The sequence below is a fragment of the Mesocricetus auratus genome, unplaced genomic scaffold (genome assembly GCF_017639785.1).
Source record: "Mesocricetus auratus isolate SY011 unplaced genomic scaffold, BCM_Maur_2.0 Super-Scaffold_15014, whole genome shotgun sequence".
NCBI classification, from domain to species: Eukaryota; Metazoa; Chordata; class Mammalia; order Rodentia; family Cricetidae; genus Mesocricetus; species Mesocricetus auratus.
In genome coordinates, this window is record NW_024429186.1 from 42,861,342 (window position 1) to 42,878,625 (window position 17,284).

Here is a 17,284-nt window from a genome sequence, read left to right on the forward strand (position 1 = left end):
TTCCTGACCACCGCCGTTCATTCAGGGGTCATTCATGGAACAAGTGGCAGCTGTGTGCCAGGGAGTGTTACAAGCATCCAGAGTTTGGATGATCACAGCTGGGTACGGTGCACACCTGTAATTCCTGTACTCTGCAGGAAAAGGCAGGGAGGTTCAGAGTTTGAAGCCAGATTAGGCAACATGGTGAATTTATTGCCAGCCTGGGCTTCAGAGTGAGACCATGTATGTCTCAAACATGTTCACAAGGCGCTTGCAATGTAACAGGAGCATATATATGTGATAGACCTTCAGCTCCATGCAGAAAGGGATCCGGTGAGCTTGCTTCACTATTATGCACAGCACTGGGTCCTTAAGAAATATTTGTTAAACATACAGTAGTGTGGGGGGGGAGGGGTGGGAAAGGAGGAGGCGGGAAAGACGAAAGGAGAGAGCAAGTCATATACACACAAATAAAAAAAAATCAATCACTATATAATATCAGGGACACAGCAGAAATAGAAACCAACTATTGTGAGAGCAATGAGTCAGAAAATGAATTCCTTCCAACAGGAGGAAAGAGGGAAATCTCCACAGTAGAAGAAACCGAGCCAGAGTTTCCTGGGCTAGGAGGAGGATGTGAGAAGGTTGTGGAGGCAGATGGACTGAACAGATGCCCAGCGACTAGCAAGGAGGCATGGACTTGCACGTGGCCTCCAAAGACCACTCGCCAGAGTGCAGCCAGCGTGGAAGGACAGAGCCATGAGGAAAACACCAAGGGCTGGAGAGAAAGCCAAGTCTTTGAAGCTATGACGGCCTAGTGCCACATGAAGGAATTTGGCTATTTAGTTAGTATGTCGAATGGAAGCAGCAGCCTAGTTAGGGAGTAACGGGTGCCCTGTAGAACAGTAAGAAATCAGCTAGGGGCAGTTGGAATGTCTAGCGGGAGGCTGACACCTTAACCAGGTGGTGGGATGGAGCAGCCAGTCCAAGCGGGGGGAGCAGTGAAGGAAGGGCAGAGGATTTGTGAAGCACAATCAGCAAGGGCCACAGATGAGGGGACCCAGCAGGAAGACACCCCCACCCTCAGGTTCTTAGAGTCAGAGGGTTCAGGAAAAGGAGACAGATCAGGGTCTGTGTAAGTACACCCCAGGCCCCAGAAGGCCTAGACATTGGGGATCTCAGATAAAGACCCTTTCTACCCTCCTCCTAACCTCTTAGAGAAGAAGCCACTGCAGGGAAGTAGACTGTTTGGTGAAAACAAAATAAAGCAACCTTCAGTGTAGGCAGACCCACGTCTGGTCTACAGGCTGACAACAGTTATCAGCAGGCCAAAGGCAATAGCGTTCTAACACAACTTCTCCTCATACAGGCTCTAGCATCCAGCTGTCAGTCACTAACCACGGCTTGGGCACTGTCACCAAGGAAGTCTGCAACTAACACAGGCTGAGGAGGAGTCATGTCGACCATCCCGGGCTCCTGCCACCCAGGCAAAGCAGAGAGCATTTGGGGGATGCCTATGCTTCACTTTTTAAAGGAATGATGTGCTCAGAGGCAAACCACAGGTCTGCGGGTGGGAGGTAGGCATCGTATCAAGTAGGGATGCTGGGCGACCCGGAGATTTCCCATAGCTACTCTAGCTTTGGGCCACTTGGTTTGGAAGCCACAGTGTCCCTCTTACTGTAGTGTCTTCGGTATATGGAGCTGATGGCTCTCTAGAGTCTTACACTCATAGTAGGTTGGTCGGGATCCCCATGAGTCTGTTTCCCTATCCCTGATCTCAGAAAATGCCACTGGGTTGTGAGGTCTAAGGGAAAGGCTGGTCTCTGAGCAGCCTGGATCATGCTGTGGCTTAAGAGGGAGGGGAAGACGGAACTAGCAGAGCCAGCTGTGGTTCCCTGTGTGTTGGCGCAAGCTAGCTGGTATATCTTACAGCAGTGGTCAACGGAGACTTCCCTGGAATGAAGTCCCATTTTCCAAGAACACGGTGTGTGAGGTGAACACAGCAGAGCTTTCTTGGTGCAGGCCTTCCTTGTGCTCCTGTGTTCCTGACAGCCGTCTCCAGGGTCCGGGACATAGGTCCAGGTGCCCACCTTGGCAAGGCAAGCTTCTTCTGCCTCTAGGCCATCAACTGTTTCACACAGAAATTTCTTTCCACAGAAGCCACTGTTTCCAGTAGGCTGTGATTACCTTGCTGTCTCCTCTCTGCCCCACCCTACCCCGCCCCTCTGCCCGAAACAGGAACACAACAGTGTGAGTGCATACTGGACTCACAGGAGCATTATGGGACATGGGGAATGAAGATGATATAGTTTTGTCACACAAGGAGGCCACTACCAGGCACATGGCTTCTCCCAGCCATCTACGGTGGTTCCTGACACAGGAGTCCCCTTTAGCACCTGTCACCTGGCTCCTGTGAGATCAACAACAGAATTCTAGGGAGGTATCCACTTGCTGAGCAATGATCAGAAAGAACGTAGGTACAGGAGACAGCAAGGCTACAAGGACTTGGCCTGCAAGGCCGGCCTTAGCCACACACACACCGGCCAAGCAGTGCAGGCCTGTGTGGGCCTGAGCTTTGAACACTCTCACTTACATTTCCAAACAAAGTTATTGGGTTTCTGAGCTTTCCTGAAGCCGTTATGCCTGCTGAAAGTCTCGAAAAGGATCTTGGGCAACAGCAACAAGTGCCGACAGAGACCCACAACGGTCTTTTACAGCCAAGCTGATTGCTCAAGAGCGCTTGTGACTAACATCTCAGGTAGGAGGAGGCTTCATTGCTTATTACTCAGCAGCTGTCATGGTAGCAGGATCGGTTAAGGAGAGAAAAGTGCTCTGTCATCAGTTTGCCAGCCTCTACGGCAATCTCCTCCACACAGCAAGTCCAGGAACAGCTTTTTGGGGTGACACACCTGAGCGGCACAAGGGATGTGACTCATTCCGGTCATGAGATGCCCCAGGCCACAAAGGCAGGTTACACAGCCTGAACCTGACATTTCAGTCTAATTTTAGGCATTTTCAGAACAGTGTGTGTCCTAAGGAAAATGCTGTAGTGGGTTTCTTTATCAGGTGCTATCTAATAATGCAAAAAAAAATCATCTCACACTGGGATTCCAAGATGATTCAATTAATAGCATAATAGAAAATTTGCACTTCCCTGAGCTCAAGCAGCTCATAGGGCCACTATGAAGTCTATCTTGCTACTTGAGATAGACATACTCATAATGCCAGCTCTGTCTTTTGACTACTCAGTTCAGACTTTTATGGCAGCAGCCCTATGCTGGCTTCTAGAAGGCTCTGCCATGCACCCCCCTTTCCCTTAGCAAGACCCAAGCCTTACTCCTTTCCAGGTTTAGTTAAGTCCAGCAGGTACCAAAGAGAGAAATGTATGGATTCCAGATGCCCAACACAGGCTTCCCTGAGAAATTCAGAGCCTGGCTTATTTTTAGGGAAGGACAGACATTTCACAAAACTGACTGAGACCCTTGTTTTGTAGAACTTGAACTACATGGCCATGTGTCACATACCTTGAGACAAAGTCCAGAGGGAAAATAAGAAACCTGAAACAAAAGTTCAAATCCCTCTTCTGAGTGAAACTGGAGAAAGGAAATTGATCTGGAAGGAGAATCTCAGGGCCAGGAGGGCCGAGCAGAGCCATTGTCCCTCTGCTGGCTTGCATCCAGAAGGAAGAGTTTAACATTAAGAAGGTAGTCAAATAAACCCAGGGCTACTGAGCTGTGACTCGGTATGGGAATCAACCATACTTTTATTGGAGTGAGGGGACTAAATGCAAAAAAATAAAAAAATAAAAACATTATTGCTCTGTGACTTCTGGCCTGAACCTGCAAACTGCAGAGGTCAGGTTTTGGCTTTGGCACTTCCTCGGCTTTAGATGCCAACACACAACACAACAGCCAAACTTAACACAGCTACACCATGGTCACAAGTTCACACAGGGCAGAGGCTGAGATCCGAAGATGCCAAACACACAATGCCAGCTCACCAGTCATTAGCTCACTGAGCACTGGTATTTAATAGCCCAGGCTTTTGTCTGGCATGCAGAGGCAGGGAGGCAGAGTTATTTTATCCTCCCAACTTGCCTGAAAGGTACATTGTTCTTGCTGGGTAAGCAGGGTTACTTAAAATGCCCACAGTAGTTTCAGAGAGAATTCCCAAGTGCTCACTCGGGACAAAGGAGATTCAGAAATTAGATTTATTTTGTTTCCAGCCTGAGCTATCCCCCAGAGAAATAAAACAGAGTGGTGTTGAGTCCCTGCTTAGTTCACTAGACTCAGATGCCCCCCAAAAGAAATGAAGGAAGTGGGGAATCGGAGTGAATCTAGGAGGCTGTTCACAGTCAGTTGCACTCACGACTTGCCATGTGTTCTTTCCTATTGGTCGAGGAAATGGTCAAATAGAGACAGAGCATAGGGCATGATGCAACCCCCACCTCGTAGTTCGCCAGCAGCAGCTGCTGGTGGCAGGCCCCATCTTGTTCCGTTTTGCATCTCCTCACTCCCTTGCTGACCCACCTCTTTTCCAACTGTCATGAAGTAAACCCAATACATGAACTCCACATCTGTACTCTTTGAATCAAAAGATGACCATTTATTAAAATAAAACTTGAGTTATCTTAAAATAGTTGATAGTGAATTGTCCATCAATGTTCTGCTTTTTGTTGTTCGTGTGTGTGTGTGTGTGTGTGTGTGTGTGTGTGAGGTAGAGATAGAGAGATAGAGAGAGAGAGAGAGAGAGAGAGAGAGAGAGAGAGAGAGAGAGAGAGAGAGAGAGAGAGAGAGAGAGAGAGATCTGTGGGCCTGGAAAATGTTTTTGTGGATAATCAGAGTAACAGTGTTATCAGTAATAGCATATATTAAATGCCCATCAAAATGTTATGTGCTTTATACGTTAACTTATTTTATCCTTGAAACAACCCTTTCAAACAGGCTTTACCCCATGATGCTCCAGCTAGTTTGGGAAGGACAGGACTGAAACTCGGGATCACTTCCTTCTATGTAAAGGACCACTGGTCCCCTCCTAGGAGACTGTTTCTGAGAAGACACTGTTTGTTGAAATTAAGATCCATCTGAAAGAATCAATCAATATTCTGAGATGACAAACTGGCTGTTTTATTCACATCAGTGTAAAATGTACCATTAGCATTCTGCAGACACCCTTCTGGCTTTTTGGCTTGTGCAGAGGGAAAGAGTTCAATGGGTTTCAGGTCATCCAAGCTTGAGGGTGCATAGCAATATTTCCTTACTGTTAAATATGCAGAAAACGAGCTGGTATCGTCTTCTCAGGGGGAGAGGTTGCCATACTGGTGTTAACGATTGGTGTTTGCCAAGAGCCTGGATTTGGGTTATATCTAACTTTCAAAACAAAGCTAGGTAGGGTTGGTTGACTTTTGAGTGTCTGGCTTTAGATTTGATTTTTTTTTTTTGGCTTTTTGAGACAGGGTTTCTCTGTATTGCTTTGAAGCCTGTCCTGGAACTCGATTGGTAGACCAGGCTGGACTCGAACTCACAGAGATCCACCTGACTCTGCCTCGAGAGTGCTGGGATTAAAGGCGTGCGCCACCAACATCCAGCCTAGATTTGAATTTTTTAAAGCAAGATTATTGTATTGACTTGGTAGCGCTTTTTGAAATGTCACTGAGGTTTCAGCCTGCACTAGATGGGAGTGCCTATCATGTGTCATCCGATGTCAGATGGCCATCCGTCTACCCACCCACCCAACCTCTGAACATTGCCCAGTAACCAAGCAATATGCAAGGGGCTCTGAAAACCACAGCAAGCGAAGAGCCCTGCCATCCTCACATCTGGTGAGAAAGGCAGACAATCAGATAACGGACAACTAAAATTCTAATTATGAAGTGTGATGAGTGAGCTGGAGGAAAGCACAGAAGTGTGAAAGAGGAGGGAAGGGACAGGAGCTGAGCTGTGAAGGTCATTAGCCAAGTGTGGAGAGGAAGGCATGGACGCAACGGGGGGGGGGGACGCTCGAGGAAGTGGGGGCTGCTTGGTATAATCAAACAATACAGACGAGTGTGTCCGCAATCTCAGGAAGGGAACTGGGCATGAAGAAATCGTGAGATCCCAGGAGCCAGATGAGGTAGGATCGGAGAGGAATTGAATCTTTACCCAAGAGTAAGGGAAGAAACTACTCAGAGCCAGCGCAGAACACTGGTGGTACAGGGTTAGTGTTTTACAGTCTCAAACGTGGATTAGGGAGACTGAGAGAAAACCCAAACAGATCAGTAAGAAAGGGATTGGAGGGTCAAAGGGAAGGAAAGTAATGATGGCGTGGAGAAGAGTTGGGGTAGTCGGTACAGAGAGCTGGGTAAACTTTGAACTACTGTGTATGTAGGAGAGAAATGGGTTTTGCAGTGGAAGGATACAGGAACCAGTGCAGAGAGACGGCAGTACATACTGCCTCATAGGATCTGTTTGGAAATGGTTAATTTTTTTAAGGCCCAAAAGCAGAAATGGTTACTGGCATCTGAATAGGCATGGCTACTGCTGGAGGAAGGAGTTTGTCACTATCTTCAAGTGGAGGAACTCACTCACCTGGGAGAGAAATGAAGAGGACCCAGGAAAGCTAAGGAAAATGGTCTCAGTGGAGGCGTTTGCTCTTGTTTCCCACTGAGATCACTAACACTAGTGAGCGATAATAGCAGCATAAGAGCATCGCTGAGATTTTGGGAGGGGATCCACCTCTATGTGGGCCGTTTGGGGTCCTGTTAAGATGCCAGCAGGTGTGGTGGCACACATCTATAATCCTCTCACTTGGGACGCTGTGGCAGAAAGAATGCCTGGAGTTTGAGGCCAGACTAAAAAAAATCAAAACAAAAACAAACAAACAAAACAACCAAAAAACGAAGACACTAACCCAAAACAACAGAAAGATTCATGAATCTACATTCAGTCATCCTGTAGTCTCTAGCTAGGCTTCTTGCAATCCCCCTGTATGGTGTTGTTGCTCATCGTGACCACAAACAGACATATTTTATTTTGCAAAGATCTTTGTCACTTCATCATGATTAATAACAATACTTGGAAACAAGCTAACTTAATATACATTAATAGTGGAATGGCTAATAATATTTTACTACAGATTTTGTGAAAATTACCAAAGTTTTATAAGACTAAAAATGCAGAGAAATACTTGTAGTAGGATTTCTATGCCTTTTGAAAATATTTTTTATTTTTCTGATTTGTAAACATTTATGTTCCTGAAAAAAAAATCGTGGCGGGGGTGGGGGGAGGACGATGGCTTCATATTCCCATATTTTTGGTTGTAAGCCTAGCCTTTAACGGCTGAGTCATCTCTTCCCTGATGGCTTCATATTCCTATAGCCATTTCCCCTGCAGGGTTTATTAACGTGGAACCATGAAATGATCTGTTTTTCTCATTCAGCAAATGTCTGGGAGGGATTTGCACAAGCTGTGTGTCTGTTTCACTCTCCATGATGAGATTGCATCATTTGTTCTACAGAGAAACCATAGTGGAACTCTTCTGTATACACATTCCAAATGTTCAAATTTTATTTTATTTTACTTTATTTTTGCTTCTTGAAACCATGGTGCTAAGGATATTACTTATACACAGTATTTAAGATAATATTTTCATATAGAAATGACAAGTCAAAGTACAGAGGTTTAAATAATATTTAATGACTAACTTTTCTTGCTTATCCACATTTTATTCACTTTAAAACTTGAGCTGTGTATCTTTTGGACGATGTTAAGATGTTCTTTATGTATTGTGGATAGCAATAATTTGGTTATATTGGTGGCAAATACTACTGTGTAGTTTGCTTTTTAAGACTTGTGTGTGATAACTTTCCTATTTTTATGTAGCCAGATTTTTGCATGCCTCATTCATAGCTTCTGGGTTCTGTAAAATAGTTACAGCCTGATGTAAGTGTAAGCACAGGATATAAAATTACACTTTCAGCAAGCTCTTAATTATGCTGTGATTGTGGGAGTTATAGGAAGGAAGAAAGGACATGGGAGGAAAGGGGGAATAAAAGAGAAAGATTAGAAGCCTGCTTCCTATATGCCCAAGAATACCTGTTTTCCTTTATTCTAACTTTCTTTCAGGGCCTGGTATTACAGCATGTCTCAGCTTTCATCTTTCCCTCGCTTCTGTGCTATTGGGGCCACAGTTTCTAACACAGGACCAAAGGAGGAACACCCCTGGCAGGTGTGTTAGGGCTGTCTTTGGGAAAAGGCTACAAGGGATGTTTTTAGGATGTTATTTCCTTAGAGGCCTGCAGCTTTGTGGTTCTTGGGATTCGGAACCTGTTGTCATGGGTTCACTCTCTTACCACTCACACCTCGAGTCCCCAGTATACACAGTCACCGTGGCTGTTGATTGTGTTCCCTATAGCCCCGCTCGCGTCCCTGCAGCCTGAACCAAATAGAGTGTGGAGAGGAAGCCCCTCGGGATCAATATTCCTAACTATTCACGAGGTCCCACGCTCATCCTGATGTTTTCAGGCTCCATCTATGAGAATATCTCCTCGGCAGCGGGAACCTGAGATGAGATCATGCATGGCTGTGAGTGCAAATCCTCCTCGAATAAACGACGTCAGAGATTTTCTCCCAGCCCTGGTTCTCTCCACCCTGCCCCTTCCGGCCTCCTTCAAAGTGGCTTCTGTGTGAGTTGGGTTTCTATACCCTCTTTTAAACAGGACCAGGGACTCAGAAATGAATTTCTACAGACTCAGTGTTGGTCTCCATCCAGTCATAAGAATCCAACCTCTCCAATAGGCAGGCAGTGTGTCGCCACCTTTACCGCTGTGTACACAGGGAACCAACTTAAACTCGATCAAAGGACAGAGAGGTTTCCCCACACCTTGTCTCACAGTAGGAAAAAGCAATCATAAAAACAAGAAGACACAACTTTACAAACGTCTATAGTCACAGATTTTTTTGGGGGGTGGTGGACAAATAAACGAGCCATCAGGCTGACAGTTGAGACTTATAAAATGTTTTTAGCATTCTACATCCCTCTACCCTGCCCCCAGAGCTGTAATTCCCTGGCTGAACCAACACAAATTTATTTAGTAGCTCTTTACAGTACTTGTATTTTGTACTTGCCAAGAAAACCTCCTTCTTGACTCTCCTTGCCAAGAAGCCTTTACGTGACACCTGGCAGCGTTTGACTTGTAGACAAGCTCAGTCGGGGGGCGCAGACAGACTCTGGGAAGTGTTTGGTCATGGGTGGCAAGGGGTCTCCTGGCTGCTGGGCCTAGCTCTCATCATACAGAAGAAGGGGACAGACACTGCGCTTGGCCTTGCTAATTTGGAGAAGATCAAGGGGCTCACAAACTCCATTCCTTGGACTCTCCTGGTTCAGAAAGCCAAGTGCTGCTACTGCACAGAAAACCATGTTCATGTGGTTGTTCCTCCTGGCCACAGAAATTCAACAAAGAAAACATTTTCTTACAGTGAGTTTCCCGAAAGACAAGAGCAGAAAGGGGTGGAGGCGTTCTGAGGATGGTATGGACAACCTGTCTGGCCACTTGTGGCACAGATACATGAAGACATCAAGAGAAATTATTCTCTTTGAGGTAGAATCAGAGCTAGGTTCCCTATTTGGTAAGAAGCTCCTAATCACAAACAGGGCAGAGTAGAGATGGTCAGGGGCAGATCACCTGGGGCACACCCGGGCTCACACTGGAAACATGGCACCCACACTGGTAGAAGCAGATTTGTAGAGTGAACTCTGCAGCTGCGCATGGTGGTGAAGCTACTTGGGAGACAGACAGGGGGAATCACAAAGTTCAAGGCTTGTCTGAACTACAGCGTGAGTTCAAATGCAGCCTAGGCGACTTAATGAGACCCTGTCTCCAAATGAAAAGTAGGAGGACTGGGGGATGCAGCTCGGCGGAAGGGGGCTTCCGGAGAAGGGGAATGGTACAAGATCTCCTGAGATAATTGGGAGCATGGGGAGAGGGGAGAGGGAGTTAAGAGAAAGAGAAGGGGAGAAGAGGACATGAGGGAGCAGGAAGACCGAGTCAGGGAAAGAATAGAGGAGAACAAGAAAAGAGATACCATAGTAGAGGGAGTCATTAGAGGTTTAGAGAAAAATCTGGCACTAGGGAAATGTCCAGAGATCTACAAGGATGACCCCAACTAACAATCTAAGCAACAGTGGAGAGGCTACTTTAAATGCCCTTCCCCGATAATGAGACTGATGACTACCTTATATGCCATCCTAGAGCCTTCATCCAGTAGCTGATGGAAGCAGAATCAAACACCAACAGCTAAACACTGAGCTGAACTCTGGAATCCAGTTGCAGAGAGGGAGGAGTGATGAGCAAAGGGGTCAAGACCAGGCTGGAGAAACCCACAGTAACAGCTGACCTAAACAAGGGGGAGTTCATGGACCCCAGACTGATATCTGGGAAACTAGCATAGGACTGATCCAGACCCCCTGAACATGGATGTCAGTTTGGAGATCTGGGAAATCTATGGGGCCTCTGGTAGTAGATCAGTATTTATCCCTAGTTTGCAAGTGACCTTTGGGGAGCCCACTCCACATGGATACTCTCTCAGACTAGAGGGATACTCACAGGGGAGGGCCTAGAACCCTGGGACTTCCATTCCCCATACTGAAAGCAAAAACTGTGTGTGTGTGTGTGTGTGTGTGTGTGTGTGTGTGTGTGTGTGTGTGTGTGTGTGTGTACCTGTTTGCATGGGTGGGTATGGGCATGGAAGCCAGCCAGATGTCAACTTCAAGTATAACTCCTCAGGACAGCTCTATTTTATTTTCTTGAGACACGGTCTCTCACCTGCACCTCTTACTCTACCCCTCCCCCATAACTGTTATTACAAGCACATGCCAACAACACATCTGGCTATTTCTGTGGGGCTTGGAGGAACTGAACTCAGGCTAAAGTGTTTATACAGTAAAGCCTTCACTAACTGAACTATTTCTCAGACCTAACAAAGACTATAAATATCTGAGGGCATCCAAGCTCTATAGGTAAATTCTAGCATAATCAACATTATTGCTGTTAGTATCAAGTAGGTGCTGTGGCTTTCCTGCTGATTGGATTGAACCACATAACTGGGCTGTTGATTTAAAAAAACATGGATAGTTACGATCTACAACTAATCAAAATGTATTAGATTCGGTGGGGTGTTGTTCAAGCACTAGGGGCTCTTGTTAAAAGAGAAAAGTTAGATTCCTGTTACTCTGTGTTAATGTACTTCATTGTAAGTATTTCACCAAGTATCCTATAACACACTGCTGTTTAGTATCAAATACACCCGATAAAATTAATTTAAAAAATAAATAAGTGAAGGGTGAGGTGACATCTTGGCCTGTCCCCTCACGGTTCATTCCTTGTGGCAGACACACAGGGTTTGTCTTACAAGAAAGCACAGGCCTGGTGAGCACTGGTGCTGATTCTCTGAAGATGTTCAGTCAATGGGAGACAGTCATGGACTTTACTGGCCAGTGTTAGAACTTCTCTTTGACTTTGAGAAAGCAAGCAGAGGAAGGACAGCCATTTTCCGTCTAGTCCTGTGGCTGTCATAGTGCAAAAGGGATGTGTGTCCTATGGGAAGTGGGGAGAGTCTACAGGGCCAGCCTCTGGAGGGGATATACTGAATGCTTTTTGCAGTAGGCTGAACATAACACTTCGCCAGCACTACCATTGGCTTATATAATACAGGAAAGGAGGGGGAGGCATCCCTCCAATCTACCACACTTAGGCGGCTACAGCAGGCCTCTTCTGGTTACCTGTTATCCCCATCAAAATAAGCTCGAACCATCTAAACACAAGTCTGAGGTGCCCAAGAGGAAATCTGTAGTTCGGGACCATTCCCAAGTCCCGGGGATTCAACACTTCACAGTTTAGTTCTGGACTATAGTCAGTATCCCTTTGTCCTCTGTGTTTTGCCTAAAAATAAAAAAAATCCTGCTTACTCTAAGTGGATTATAGACTCCAAGGTCACCCTGGAGTTTCTCTATTTTCCTCAGGTCATCTCTAGAGTAAGGACACACAGGGGTGGGGTGCACTTAAGACACTGGCTAATGACGTTCTCCCATCAAAGTAAAATGCACAGAAGACATTGAATTTTCCCCAAAGAAATACCCTCCGGGAAACTTCGCTAACAGTTTCTGAGTCACTCTCTTTCCAGCACTTGGTTTTTCAAAGAGCCCAGTTTTCCCAAAAGAGTAAGTTAGCTGTTTATTCTTTGAATATCTGAGTTTTGATATGTGGAAATACTAGTCAAAGAATGTGTTCAGTTCTGTCAAAGCATTCTTTAATTTGAAAAAATACAGTAAATGCCTACTTTTGAGTTGTCGTAATTTCTCAAGCCTTAGAAGCAAATAGAATCAGACAGCAGGGGCATTATACCTCTGAGCTTCTGTTTTGGTTTCACTTCAGAATCCACGGCCTGCCTCCAAGCAGCAGCAGAGAGCAGACAGACCTTTCGAGAAAGGACTGGTGTCTTTCTTGCCTGCATGCTGGAATAATCTTCACACAGTAACCACAGATAGTTGACTTTGGTCAGTTTCCTCCGTACTTCCGTTTCTTTATTAAAGTACCAAGCTTGCAAGGCTTTAACTAACAGACTGCAGTCTAACTAGTCACCAAGCCAGGGTGACACTATTGGTCCAACCCCTGAGGAAGGTTAACATCTCTTCACAAATTTAAGGTTCAACAGAACATTAACATAGGGCTTTTTATTCCTTGATCATTTCATGCATGAATGCGACGATTTTTATTTCTTTTCACCCCATTGCCGACTGTAGTGCATGACACAGTGAACTTCATCATATTTTTATACTTAAATCTTTGGCCCTGATCATATCACTCCCCCTGTCCTCTCCCTTCCCTGTGGCCCTCTTCCTCTCCCCTGAAACAGTCCTCCTTTTTGCCTTTATAGCACACATGCATATGTCACACACATGTACATATGGTTAAGTCCAAATTCCACATGTGAGAAAAATGTGGCATTTTGTCTTTCTTCCACCCATTACCTTCTTCTGGTCCATCCTTCCCTCCAGGGCTCTCTCTCACCAATAATCCCTTATATTTTCACATATTAATATTTACATTTAAATCTAGATTCTTCACACCAAAGGAACCATGATGCATGTTTTCCTGAATCAGGCTTATTTAGCTTGACTTGTCCATTATCGGTTCCACCTGCTTTCCTGCAAAGGACCCCATTTCATTCTCCATGGCAGCTGAATGAAACTCTACTGAGTGGATGTGCCACGCTCTCTAACTGCCCGTCTCTCCATGGCTGTCTAGGCAGCTTCCTCTTCTGGGCTATGTGAATCACACAGCGACTTAGCTTCCTTCAGATGTCTACCAGGAGTGGCACTGCTGGATCCTGTGGCAGGTCTATTTTTAGTTTGGCTGAAACATCTCCACACTGATTTGCACAGTGGCTGTACCAGTTTATGCTTCTAGTGGCAGTGGCTCATCTGTCCCCATGTTCTCGCCATCGTCTGTCGTTTACTTTCTCAGTGATAGCTGTTCCAAATGTGGCATGATGGAACCAGCTCAATGCAGTGTTATTTCTCATTTCCTTAATGACTAAAAATGTTGAAGATTTTTTTCAAGTAATATTTTCCCTTTCCTCCCTCCCTCCCTCCCCCCTCCCTTCCTTCCTTCCCTCAGGGTCTCATGTGACCCAGGCTAGCCCCAAACTCACTATGGGTAGCCGAGAATGACACCGAGGCATCTAGTTATACCGTGTGGGACCAAGCCCAGGGCTTCTTGCATCCAGCGTGTGCAGTCTATCAATGGAGCTACATCTCATTCAATTTGTTAGCCCATTCATTGACCGAATGATCTGAAGGTTTGAGGTGCTTGATAATTTTGGAGTTCTCTATAGACTGTAGACATTAATCTCCTGTCGGATTATAGGGGTCAAAGACTTACTTCCCTTTCGTGAGCTGTTTCCTTACTCTGCTGACTTCTTCCTTCAGTGAAGAAGCTTTTAATTACATGGAATCCCATTTGTCAATTCTTGTAATTATTTCTCATTCAGAGAGGGGATATATATTTTACACTTCCTGGGAACCAAGGTCTCAGATGACAGTGTTGTATCTGGCTAAGGATGGAATTCTGCACCACAGAGATGGAGGACGTAGGACATAGAAAAGTACAAGGGAAAAACTTCAGCTGCAAGTTGTAAGGCTTCCAGGAAGTGAGCCTCCATTCTGCTGGAGGAGTGAGGTGAGTATAGCTTAAAACCCGTATTAATGGACGCATCAAAGAGGTGCTGATTCTACAGTCTGAAGAACAGAGCCTTGCCTCGTCACCCAGTATTTGTTACACACTGAGGTGCTATAGGGGACTTACATATTCCTCACACGGTTAATGTTCACATCCCAAACCACAGTTCCTCTAACACATCTCGGAACTCCCATCTTCAGACCTCAGCCCACTGTGGCCCCAGCGGCTCTCAGCAAAGTTCCTTTCACAGATCCAAGTTTGTTTCCCTATAAACTCAAACCTGTCTCCTCTAGGAAGATTTCCTGAATGATTCCCACTCAAAGGTGTCATTCTCATTGCAGAGGAAATGTATGGCTTGGGAACTGTCACCCACCCCACCATCACACTCTTCTCTTTGTGCAGCCTGAAGTGTTCACTAAGTGCTTAGGCGTCTCCCAAGTTCCTGCTACAGACAGTAGGTGCTTGGCCAACAGCAGCTGGCTTGACCTTGGCCGTGATCTCTAAGCAGCAGATCCCTGCTCATCCATCTGAGATGAAAGACCTCTTCAGCTGAGTGAGGAAGGCTTAGGACTGTTGACGCAGGACATTCTTGGCTCTGTATGAATGTTTTGTTTTTAGAAAGAAAGTTTTGTTTTGTTTTTATTTCCAGTACATTAAGGAGACAAAGCCCCAGTGTCAGCATATTTCCAGAAATGGTTAAACCCCAACAGCCAGCCACAATACCTTTGTCTGCATGAGCACTGGGAAAGAATTGTGAAGCACTAAGAAAAGCATGAAAGTCTCCAATCAGGTTGGTGTGGTGCCAGAATGCACTTAGCTCATCCTGGACTGCTGGAGGTCAGTTAGTTACTACCCGAAGACCTGTTCTTTTAGGCAAAGTAAACTGCTGGAGGACAGGGAGGGACATTGCCAACTTCTGCTGCTATCCTAACACCGCTAAGACTGGAGAACTTTATTTCCACTCTATAGAAAGATAGTCCCCAAAATTTAAGCACATGCTTGCCAAAGAGTATATTTTGGGATACTTCTTATATTTGAACACTACAACATAATCAAACCAAGTTGGCCTCAAACACCCAACCTTTATCATCTGCTCTCATGGCCTAATTGATTTTGGACATGAACTCAATAGCAGATACCAGCTGGACAGATTCAATGCAGCAATGAAACCCAGGACCTTCAAAGGCATCCTCCTTTGTTATGTGTTTTCCACTCAGGTATGTCTAAACCTGTTAATATTTTTAATTGTGTGTTTCACATCACTGATGCTTATTTCTTTACCAGGGAATGCCAAAGGAGGCATGGAGTCTGAAGAGGGAGGCAGGCAGAGGGCAGGATTTCCAAAATCCCATCTTAAGCTGTTCTTATGAGATTTTGTGATCTCCCCGATGAGACTCCCCGCCCCATTTTTGTCTTTTTTTTATTTGTAGCTCCCTTTGGTATCTAATGATGTTTCACAAGGATAGGCTCCAACCAGTAGCTATTCATCTGAATGGCAGCTCTTCTCTCTAGTCATCTAGAATGGTTTCACCTAAGACCCCAGGTGAGGTTGGATTAGAAGGCTGGGGGGACGGTTGGAAGACTGGACAGACTCGAGCTCTGTTAGATCACTGGGCCCACTGCCAAGATGCCACTGCTTATTAGGGTTCCCTCCTTTGTTGATGGCCTACGACTGGGACAGCACCCCAGGAGTCTCTCAAGGCTCTGAACACATTCACAAGCCTGCCCCCCTCCAGACATCAATATTTCACAACCAGTATCTATAGCCAACTCAGTAATAAGAGAAGCCAGAAAAGATTAATTGCATGTTTTTTGGTGACTGCCCGTTTAAGTTTGGTTTAGAGGTGAGAATAACCTTTGTTCTTTTAAGAGAAGGGTATTAAAATTCCAACAGACTACCTAGGCAGGATTAATGTGAGTTTAACTGGTTCTTACCAGATGCAGTGAACTCCTGGAGTGGCTGCTCTCATTGAGACACTGACCATGAGTAGAGGGCACAGAGAAGCCAGCCAGACTACAGCGGGTGGCACCAGGGTAGACAAGCTGGAGGACTTGGGTTATACCTGGTATAGTGTCTCACAATAGCCAAGAGTCAAAACACTTGTCCTGAGCCAGAAATCAGAGTACCTGGTCACAGCTCTGCCACACCTCTGGGCCTGTCTCCCTTCCTACTTCAAAGCCCCAGGCAATCATTCAGAACTGACTTCTGCTCGATTACACTTAGAACCAGATACCCTCTTTCCACTGAGGGCTTGCTGTGCCTCTGCTTAGCCCCATCACGTCCCATCTGCCCTACCCCTCTCTATGCTCTGCCAGCTGTTTTTCTGGATCTAGTTCTGACATCCTCCCCCAAATGTGTGGGCTTTGGAGTTCACAGTGCCCTATCATCAGTCATAGATGTCCCTCTGGCCTTGTCTTTATCCTCAAGGTTCTCTGGTCTGCTCTCCATGACCTTGAAGAGCACCACAGACAGCCTCCCATGAGGCCTCTGTACTATCATAGCTTGTCCTTACCAAAGAACTCAAAGTGTGAGCCATGGACTTGTCTGCAAATCATTTCTGGCCAGTGGTGAGATGAGAGGGAAGAGCAAACATATGGGGACTTTTGAAACTATTGGCCTTTGATTACATAGCTGCTGTTGAATCTAATAAGATTTGAGCTTCTATTTTAAGACATACTATTATATTTTTATCATTTTAAAATTGTGTGTGTGTGTGTGTATGTGTGTGTGTGTGTGTGTGTGTGTAGTTATGTGTACAGGAGGGCAGGTGCCCATAGAAAGCAAATGAGTCAACTGCCCCCGGAGCTGGAGTTACAAGCAGTTGTGAGTCGACTGACATGTGTGCTGGGAATCAAGCTCATGTCCTTTGGAAGAGCAGTAGGTGCTCTTAACTGCTGAGCTTTCTCCCCAGCCCTTGGCCTCTATTTTATGTATTATTTTGAAGCTTCATTTTCCTAGAAATTTACTTTTATAATATTTTATTAAAAGCACTAATGCTAAATGAATTGCAGGAAACACCAGCAAAAAACAAGCAAACACCCAGCCTGTGTACAGGTAGGTGGAAGGGCTTGACTCCCTTCTGGTTCTCT

General features: G+C 45.6%; 1 protein-coding gene across 1 annotated transcript in view; it reads right to left on the minus strand.

The window, feature by feature from the left end:
• Positions 1-17,284, minus strand: part of Prkch (protein kinase C eta) — a 202,004-nt gene that overhangs the window by 22,796 nt on the left and 161,924 nt on the right. The gene's annotated exons all lie outside the window — the stretch shown is intronic.